This window comes from Aethalodelphis obliquidens, unplaced genomic scaffold (assembly GCF_003676395.1).
Source record: "Aethalodelphis obliquidens isolate GAN/ISIS:26980383/991018 unplaced genomic scaffold, ASM367639v1 scaffold3, whole genome shotgun sequence".
Classification (NCBI taxonomy): domain Eukaryota; kingdom Metazoa; phylum Chordata; class Mammalia; order Artiodactyla; family Delphinidae; genus Aethalodelphis; species Aethalodelphis obliquidens.
Genome location: NW_020837947.1, coordinates 26360935 through 26371334, shown reverse-complemented (window position 1 = coordinate 26371334; position 10400 = coordinate 26360935).

Below are 10400 nucleotides of genomic sequence, written 5' to 3'. Positions count from 1 at the left end.
AATGATAACTAGTCTTAGAAAAAGACAATCCCTCAAACCATATGGTTATAGGATATTTTTTTAATTAAAAATTTAATTTACATGCATATTTCTCTTATGGTGATATATGATAAGGAAATCAATAAAATAATTCCAAGCATAAAAATATATTACATTAGAATAAGATTCAGAGGAGAATAATAGAATGGAATTATGAGTTCAAGGAGAAAAAGAAATGATAAAATTTCTAACAATTAAAGATGAATCTTCAAGCATTTTTAAAAATTGATAATAGTGATAGGCAGGCTCTATAAAATGGCCCCCAGTGATCCCTGCCTGCTAGGTTTTTTTTTTTTTTTTTTTCGGCTGTACTACTCGTGGGATGTTAATTCCCCGACCAGGGATTGAACCTGGGCCCTCAGCAGTGAGAGCACAGAGTCCTAACCACTGGACCACCAGAGAATTCCCTGCCTGCTGGTATTTATACCCTTGTGTAATCCCATCCCTTTGAGAATGAATTGACCTAATGACTTACTTCTAACAAAGAGAATATACAGCAAAAGTGATGGGATGCAGCTTCCAACATTAGAAAAAGACTGTGGTGACCAAAAGACTGTGATTTCTCTTCCAAAAGAGGATCTTGCTCATCCTCTTTTCTTCCCTCTCTCCCTCTCTCACCTGTTCTGAGGGAAGCCAGTTGTCATGTTGTGAACTGCCTTATGGAGAGCCCCATGTGGCAAGGAACTGAGGGAGGATTCCAGCCACTGGCCAACAAGGAACCAGGTCCTTAGTCCAACAGCCCACAGGGAACTGAATCCTGCCAACAATTATGTGAGTGAACTTGGAAGCAGATCCTCCTTAGTCAAGTCTTTAGATGAGACTGGAGCCCTGGCTGACCCCTTGATTGCAGTCCTGTGAGAGATCTTGAGTGATCTGACCCAGAGAATCTGTGAGAAAATAAATGGTTTCTTTAAACTGCTTAGTTTAGGGACAATTTGTTACATAGCACTAGGTAACTAATATAATAATTGTGAATCAAATGGATATTGTTTTTAGAATCTGTTGGACACATTTAGGAATGAGAAAATATTTTGAATGTTAAAATGACATTTTTCAATAAGCTTGAAATTATATCATTTGCAGCTATTTAAACTTATGAGAAAACATTTTAGAAGGCAACTTAAAACCTGTGTGGGGTTCATAATTTTTCTAAATTCTTTTAGGGAGTAGAGAAGTGAAAAATTAGCCAAGACCTAACAGCATTGGGAAACCCCATTCCTTGGTGATAGTGAAAAAGGTTAAGGGAGAGAATTAAATCTTAAATGGAATTAAAGAGTTCAGTTATCTGCCTTGAGGAAGTACCGTTAGTAATTGAGCCAAGCTAGATGGTGCACAACTAAAATAATAACCTCTACCAAATGAGGACTTAACAGTTACACATTTTACCTCATTTAATCATTACAACAACGCTTTGAGGGAGATTTTATCTTTATGGAGATTTGAGGAGGCCAGTTTTTCACACCCAAATTATTATGTTGAGTTGAGCCTACAGAAGGGGCACTCATTTATCCAGCCATTTCTCCATGCCATCCAATATCCATTTTTGGGATAAATCCACCCATTTATCTCATTTATCCTATGACTAATCAAGGGACTTTCATTACATGTGCAGCTCACCTAAAATGTTATACTGCCCCAGAGCTGAAAGTGGATAAAAAGATGTCAGACTCTCCTCATTATACAAGTTAAAAAACACAAGGCCTGGGTTCAGTCCTAAGTCCCTGATTCTGAAGGCCTGTGCTCTTAACAGCTCTGTCTTTCAGTAGATATGAAAAATGGTTAAATGCATTTTCTACTGTGTTCAGATTATGTCAATCATACAGATTTTTGCCTCTCTTTCTACATAAAAGTTCAGTAAATACTAACACTCTGGTTAAGATGCTAAAACTTTTTTATTGTAGTAAAATATACATATCATAAAACTCACCATTGTAACCATTTTAAGTGTACAGTTCAGTGGCATTAAGTACATTCATATCGTTGGGCAACCACCGCTGCCACCCATATCCCAAACTTTTTCATCTTTCCAAATGGAAACTGCATTCCCATTAAGCAATAACTCCCTATTGCCCCCTCCTCTTACCCCTGGCAACCACCATTCTACTTTCTGTCCCTATGAATTTGACTGCTCGATGTACCTCATATAAATGAAATCATATAATATTTGTTCTTTTGGGGCTGGCTTATTTCACTTAGCATAATGTTCTCAAGGTTCATCTATGTTGTAACATGTGTCAGAAGTCCCTTCCTTTTTTTAAATTTTATTTTCTTTCTTTTAATTTTTTTTGGCTGCGTTGGGTCTTAGTTGCAGCACATGGGATCTTCACTGAGGTATGCGGGATCTTTCGTTGGGGCGAGTGGGCTCTTCCTTGTGGTGCGCGGGCTTCTCTCTAGTTGTGGCGGGTGGGTTTTCTCTTCTCTAGTTGTGGCACACAGGCTTCAGGGCGCATGGGCTCTGTAGTTGTGGTGCGCGGATTCCAGAGTGCATGGGCTCTGTGGTTCTGCTGCACGCAGGCTCTAGTTGAGGCGCGTGAACTCAGTAGTTGTGGCTCGCGGGCTAAGTTGCCCTGCGGCATGTGGGATCTTAGTTCCTGACCAGGGATCGAACCCATGTCCCCTGCATTGGAAGGCGGATTCTTTACCACTGGGCCACCAGGGAAGTCCCAAGAAGTCCCTTCCTTTTTAAGGCTGAATTGTATGTATGTATATACCGCCTTTTGTTTATTCATTCTTCTGTCTGTGAACACTTGAGTTGCTTCCACCTTTTGGCTATTGTGAATAATGCTGCTATGAACATGGGTGTATGAATACTTGTTTGTCAGTTCTTTTGGGTATATATCCAGGATTGGAATTGCTGGATGATATGGTAATTCTATGTTTAATTTTTTGAGGAACTGCTATACTGTTTTGCACATTGACTGTATCATATTGCATTCCTACAAGATTTCAAGTCGTTAGTGATGAACAATGAGTAATACAGACAATTAGTCCACAATTATGGACTCTCGGAGCGCAAAGACACTTTACAGTACATTAGTCCAAATATCCTTCATATTCGAAGATAATGCTTAAAGTGTTTGGATGATGATTATGTTACCCTCTAGCAAACATTGATTAAAGGCTTCCTACGTGCCCAGCACAATGCTGCACAGAACTAAAAGGTAAAAAGAAATTACCCATCCTTTTCTGGAATTCTTTCCTATAACTACCATATGCAGCCTTAAACATAGCAACCTGTTCATTTACCTTGGATAATCGGATTCACCTGGGTGGAAAGACCATGCATTTCAATTATTTTACTTCCTGTCTATCTCCATGGGAAAGATAAACTAGTTTCAATAAAGATGTGGGTTGGTAAATATTTGCAACTAGAGTCTTTATGAGGTCACCATAGCAGTTATAAAAGCAAAACAATTTAAATATAATTGTAGATCCTTACGTAAACCTGACATCTAGCCATGTCTACCAACATTATTTTAGTCTTCCACAGCATTGGCCAAGTTTAGAAGTTACACAATTCTGATGTTTAATGAATGTTCAGATGAAAACAGTTTCTATCTCAGTTGTGAAAAACCAAATACCCTGAAATGATAATGAGGATAGGTAGTAGACAAGCATATTATAATAATAAAGGGAGCTCTGTATAAGTGCTGCTAATGCTCTAAGTGTTCTAAGTGCTGGAAATGGTCTCTCTGCTGGACCTTGAATGACCTGGTATCTTACCTCCTCTTCAAGACTTCTGTTAAATGTCACAATAAGTGAATACTATTCAGTTTTGAAGAAGAAAGCAAGCCTGTGATTTGGGACACTATGCTAAGTGAAATAAACCAGACTCAGAACAAATACTACATAATCCTGCTTATATATGGAATCTAAAATAGTTGAATACATAGAAGCACAGAGTATAATGGTGGTCGCCAGGGGCTGGGGTGGGGGAAATGAGAAAATGTTGGTCAAAGGACACAAAGTTTCAGTTATGCAAGATGAATAGTTCTGGAGATCTCACGTACAGCACGGTGACTATAGTTCACAATACTGGATCATATACTTGAAATTTGCTAAGAGGGTAGATCTTAAGTGTTCTCAACACACACACACATGCACACACACACACGACTATGTGAGGTGATGGGTGTGTTAACTAGTTTGATTGTGGACATCATTTCAAAATGATAGCGAAACATGTATAAATATATACAATTTCTATTTACCAATTACACCTCAATAAAGCTTAAAGAAGAGTACCAATAAGGTGTGCATGGCAGACAGCAAGTCTATGCCTTAGTTTTCTTGGCTGTGCAGAATCTTAGAAATCAACCTGTTTAATACCTATAAACCTTTTCAAAGTTTTTTCCTCCATGAGCTCCAGAAATGTCATGGTTTCATAAGCGGTTAATCAGAAGTTAATATCAACATCAGAGAATGAATGTAACCACCCTGCATTCATATAACCTCAGTCTAAAAACAAAGAAAATTAGAATTTTGTCTGGCCTTTGCTGCAGAATTATAAACGTGCAATTCCTATTTAACTTTTGAAATATTTAGATTAGTTTAATCTTGTTGTAGTCTTTGAAGACGTCCTAGCTAGAAATTATTGATCCAGTTGAAACTTGTCCATTTTACAGAGGAAGAAATAAAAATCTAGGGAAAGTATGGAATTGAGAATTAAAGGGCAAATTGAGATTAAAACGCAGTATTCTTTGTCCCATAGCTTACTTGCATTTAAAAGAGGAATCTTTAATTAATTTAAAAAGTCACAGGGAATAAATTCCTTTTTTAAAAAATAAATAAATACATAAATTTATTTATTTATTTTTGGCTGTGTTGGGTCTTCGTTGCTGCATGCAGGCTTTCTCTAGTTGCGGCGAGCGGGGGCTATGCTTTGTTGCAGCGCGCGGGCTTCTCATTGTGGCGGCTTCTCTTGTTGCAGAGTACAGGCTCTAGGTGCGCAGGCTTCAGTAGTTGTGGCGCACAGGCTTAGTTGCTCTGCAGCATGTGGGATCTTCCCGGACCAGGGGTCGAACCCGTGTCCCCTGCATTGGTAGGCAGATTCTCAACCACTGCGCCACCAGGGAAGCCCGGGAATATGTTTCTAGTACTGGAGTTTCAGGCAGTCTTTGACTCTACTTCCATCCATATGCCTAGCAAAGCTGGACTCCAGTTGGAGAGTACAGGTGTGGGGAGAGGTGTGAAGAGAGGGAAAGGGAGAGATAGGAGAAGATAAAAAATATTTCATGTCTCTCTTATTCCTTAATTTTCCAATTCAACTCAAGTTGTCAAACATTTATGGAAGGCTTACTGTACATTGAGCATTCTTTAAGATTCTGGAGATTCAAACAAATTAGACCTGGACTTGACTTCAAGTGCCTAAAATCCAGTATAGGAGTGGGTTTATTTATGTATATGTTTGTTTTTATTCTAGAAAACCTAGCCTGTGGGATGAACTACAGTATTCTACAATGCTGTAGTCACGTATTACTAGGGAAGGAGTGGCTAATATCTCAGAGTCCCTCAGAATTTTTTCCATGGTCAGGATTATCATAAACAATTTATCCCAGTTGGAACCAGCCTTTGTCCTTTCCAGAGAGACCACACTATTTTTAGCTTAGACTGGAAATTTTCCTGTACCACTCTTGGCCAAGGTTCCAGCTGTTTTGTGTTTGCTCACTTCAATATTTTCTTAACTTCTCTTTAGCAATGCGAAAAACTCCAGAGATTTCCTAATTTACTCTTTGCACTATTACAAAAAATACAGTGAGGGTTTAGGCTTGTATTACGCTGCAATCACTCAATAATAATATTTCCTGAATGCCTATCTCAGGTCCCTGGGATACACCACTGAACATAACAGGCAAAGATTCCTGCCCACGTGGAACATACACTCATTACTACATATAATAGAAATCTGAAATAATTAAGGCTCAAAATATAATTTTTTCTCTCATATAAAGTCAGTCCAGATTTAGTCAGTCCAAGGCTCCACTGGTGGCTCCACTGTCACTAAGGATCTTGACTCCTTCACTATTCGTTCTCTCAGCCTTGTCTCATAGCTTTCATCCTCAGGATCACCTCATACTCAGAAAATGGCTGATGTAGTCCAGTCATCATGTCTATATTCCAGGCAGCAGGAAGGAGGGGAGTGCAGGCAAAAGACCGTGACTTCATGCTAATCAGTTCTTTAACAGCTTTCTTAGAAGCCTCGCCCAATTATATCCACTTAGAAAAGGGATATCTGCTAGGGAGCCTGGAAACTGTAGCTTTAAACATGGCAAGTATATGCAGCCAACAATTTGGAGGTTTTGTTACCAGGAAAGAAGGAGAGAATGGATGTTGGATAAGCAATAGCCTTTGTCACATATATCTTAATCTTCAATATAATGCGTGTGAATGTGTATGTATGTATCTATAAATAGAGAGATGATAGGTAGATAGACAGGTGGATAGACAGATGTACAAGGAGAAAATTTAGAGCATCATAAAGGGGACTCATCATATATATGTAGTACTTTGGGGGCTGTTTTTACCCTTGTAAAAAATAATATATATAAAACCTAACTTTAAATATTAGACTTCTACCCATCTTTAAATTTTTACAGTGATTATCCCACCTAGACAGTTATTGTTTAAGGAGTGTGGGGTATGGGCTGTCACTCATTTCACTGAGTGAAATCCACTATCCTTGGTTCTCAAAATAATCTGCCGATTCCTTACTGTATTTATAATCTGAGTCAAAAAGATCTCCCTGATTTCGTAAATAAGAGAAAAAAAAGGACTCCTCTGAGAGGTCCTGTATTTGGTTCAGGTAAAAGACTGTGTGTCCTTAAACCTTTCGGTCACATTGGGGGTTGGGGCTTGAACATATAAACTGGGGGTGGGGGGAGGGGGAACACAGTTCAGACCACCACAAACAGTAACACAGAGAGCCATGCTCCACCATCATTTCTTGATAACTGTGGCAACGCAGTAGATGATATACATAAGCTATATGTTAGTTTAATGTCTCAAATTGCTTCTTCATTTTGGGCTTAAATTATTCAAATTGGATAGCTTAACTGACTATAAGACTGGATAATTGCTCCATGCGCTCTCATTTCCCTGATTTAACTACCTGAAAAATAAAAAAAACAAGCTTCCTTTCAAAGGGTACATGGTCTTAGATCCCATTTAATTTAACACTTACTCTTCAGAATTTATTTCTTCAGAGCAGAAGTCTACTACGAACACAAAGACAGAAATAGTTAATAACAACAATAACAACATACTTTTGTCTTTCTGTTTCAGGCATTTAACTAACTTTTTCAAATGACTAAAAAGCCAAGAGAGAAAGAAATCTAAACCTCACTGAGCGCTTACTATGTACCTGGCATAATACTAGGCCCTTTGCATAAACTGACCACTAAATCCTTACAACAGCCCTAGAGGCTATTATTATATCCATTTACAGAGAAGAACTGCCCACAGTTGAACGGAGAGGGTGGAACCTGGATTTCAAACCAGATCTGCTTAGTTCCAAAGCCTGTTCTCAGCAATATTATTTGGGGTAAAACTGAATATACATAATGTCAAGTAGATTAAGATACTTCTATGTTGTTAAAAAGCATGGGATTAAGACTGTGTGTGGTTATGGAATGGTCTCCAAGATATATTGTGGGAATTTTTAACTGATAGTTGCGTATGGTTTAAAATTAAAAGATTTTAAAAAAATATCCAGTGACTAGCAAGTCTTGATTCCATCTTATCTCCTAGTGTCTCCATTATTGCTTCCCAGTGGCAACCACTATTACCAGTTTCCTTGTGTTTCTTTTGAGATATTCTATCAATTGAACAACAGGACATCTACACACATACACACATTTTGAAAACACAAATGGTGGCATATTAAAGCCCTGTTCTGCACTTTATTTTTTTTAGTAAACACTATATTGCTCTCTGACCAGGGGCACTGAAAAGTTAGAGTGAGAAGGACACTGCTTCTCACTATATACTCTTGAATAATTTTTTTAACCACGTGCATGTATTATTTTTCTCAGTTGTAAAATGTACAAGAAAATGTCTGCATATTTTTAATATTTGGATAAAGATCTTAAAAACAAATAGTAAGATTTTAAAGAAAACTAACTCAAGGCCATTTTATGTCTCTTTTAATTTTATGGCACAATTTCTTCTTCTTGAGGAGCATGATTTTCGCAATATTTACTTTCTGAATTAAGCTTTGGGTTGTGATGCTACCTAAAATCAACGCACCTCTAACAGGAAATGTTACTCTGTTGTCTATGAAATATAGAATCCAAGTTTTGGAATAAAGTATGGCTACAGCCTGGTGGTCTTACTTTGAATTAAAAAAACCTTCATTTACAATCACTTTTCTTTAAGACAAATCTTGGAGTCATGATATTAAGAGATAAAAAGAGTCAGAATCTATCACACTTATTTTACACCTGAGAGAGAGTACCAAAATGTAAAGCAATGTGTCCCAAAACATGAAACAAAGATTCCTGGCATTCAGCCCACTGCTGTTTCCATTAAAAAAAAAACCTTAATAATCATTATCCTTATAAATATTTTATTCATTAAACTTGTCATAAAAAGGATATGACCTGCACAACCCCCCCCCAAAAAAAAGAGAAAATAAGAAAAGCAATTACAATTCTTAAAAATGATATTAGATGAATGTTCTTTTCATATTCAGAAGTTAAGTTCTAGAGATGAGTTAGAACTTCTGGAAGTATTCAAGCTCGAGGGAGAATATGAAAGAGGACAGAGAGCTTGTGGGATAACAAAGCAAAGACTTTTCCTGCGTAGGGGGTAGCATTAAAGAACACCCAGAAAAGTTAGTGGGTGTAGGGAACAAAAGAATCTTTCAGAAGAAATCTGTAGGCAATCCTTGTTAGTGAGGTGGGGGAGGGGAGATTTTATTTTCTTTTTTAGCTTTTTGAAAGTTTTCTCTCTGAAGAGTGGTGGAGAATAAAATTAAATTATAAAACTTTTCAATTTACTTAAGAACATTAAAGTTTGTTTTTAATGCACCAGACTTTCTGTAAAATTAAGACTATTTTTTAGAGCTGTTTTAGGTTCACAGCAAAACTGAGGGGAAGGTACAGAGATTTCCTATACATTCCCTGACCCCGCACAAGTGTTGCCTCTCCTACTATGAACATGTCCCACCAGAGTGGTACATTTGTTAAAACTGATGAACCTACATTGACACATCATAATCACTCAAAGTCCATAGTTTACATCAGGGTTCAGTCTTGGTGTCGTACATTCTGTGGGTTTGGACAAATGTATAATGACATGTATCCATCATTATGGAATCATACAGAATATTTTCACTGCCCTAAAAATCCTCTGTACTCTGCCTATTCATCTTTTCCAACCCCCTCAATCTCCAGCCCCTGGCATCCACTGATCTTTTTACTGTCTCCATAATTTTGCTTTCTCCAGAATGCCATAGTTGGAATCATACAGTAGGATTGGCTTCTTTCACTAAGTATTATGTATGTATAGTCCCTCCATATCTTTTCATGACTTGACAGCTCATTTATTTTTAGTGCTGAATAATATTCCATTGTCTGGATACACCACAGCTTATTTATCCATTCACCTATTGAAAGACATCTTGGTTGCTTCCAAGTTTTGGCAATTATAAATAAAGCTGCTATAAACAACCATGTGCAGGTTTTTCTGTGGACATAAGTTTTCAGCTCCTGTGGGTAAATACCAAGGGGCACAACTGCTGGGTTGTATCATAAGAGTATGTTTAGTTTTGTAAGAAACCACCAAACTGTCTTCCAAAGTATCTGTACCATTTTGCACTCCACCAACAATGGATGAGAGTTCCTGCTGCTCCACATCCTCACCAACATTTGATGTTGTCAGTGTTCTGGATTTTGGTCATTCTTATAGGTGTGTAGTGGTATCCCAGTACTCTTAACAATTCTCTAAGTCATATGGCTTCCAGATCCTTCACTGCTCTGCTTGCCCTTCTCAGAAGCTCTATTTTATGAAAAACTGAGGCTCGAAGAGATAAATTATTTGCTCAGAATCATACCGTCAACCACATCTGAGCTAAAATTTGTATTCATCATTATTTGCAATGGATTGACACACAATGCAGCCACTTTTTTTTTTTTACTGTGAATAATGCTGTACCGCAAATCATCACGCAGTCTGGGGACTATGAGAAGAATGCCAGACAACTTCTAAGATTTCTCTTTCACATGAAAGCATGCCTGCCTTTTTGCACAGGTTTGAAGGAAATCAGTGCTGTTTCTACTTCTTAGTCAATGAAAATGATAGCTTTTGAAGAATATGCTATTTTCCAGAGCTAAGAAATCCAAGGCAGGTAATGAACATACTAG